The sequence below is a fragment of the Octodon degus genome, unplaced genomic scaffold, assembly GCF_000260255.1.
Source record: "Octodon degus isolate 3935 unplaced genomic scaffold, OctDeg1.0 scaffold00068, whole genome shotgun sequence".
In the NCBI taxonomy this organism is placed as follows: domain Eukaryota; kingdom Metazoa; phylum Chordata; class Mammalia; order Rodentia; family Octodontidae; genus Octodon; species Octodon degus.
The window spans coordinates 11097218-11097595 of NW_004524644.1; positions in this window are offsets into that span (position 1 = coordinate 11097218).

The following is a 378-nucleotide window of genomic DNA, read 5'->3' on the forward strand; positions in this document are numbered from 1 at the left end:
AGGAAAAAAATTGGGAAAAAGAAAAGAAATAAGTATGGTGTTATTCATGGGGAAAACTGGGGGTGGAATATATAGAAATTCTGTAAACTATTCACAGACATTTTTTTTTTTGGTAAAATTAAAGTTGTTCCAAAATTTAAAAAAATAAGATTTTACTCTTAATATTAATAGTGAGATAACAAAGCATAAATGCTTTGCATAGTGTTTTCATGTAACAGAGACAATATAGTTTTAGGGTTCATTATATTTACAAACAATTACATAAATACTAATCAATAACTATTTTTTTTAAAAATTTATTTATTTATTTTGTGTGTGTGTGTGTGGCCAGCTCAGCCCACCAGGGGGCGGGGCTGGCTGGCATGTGGTGCTGGGGGA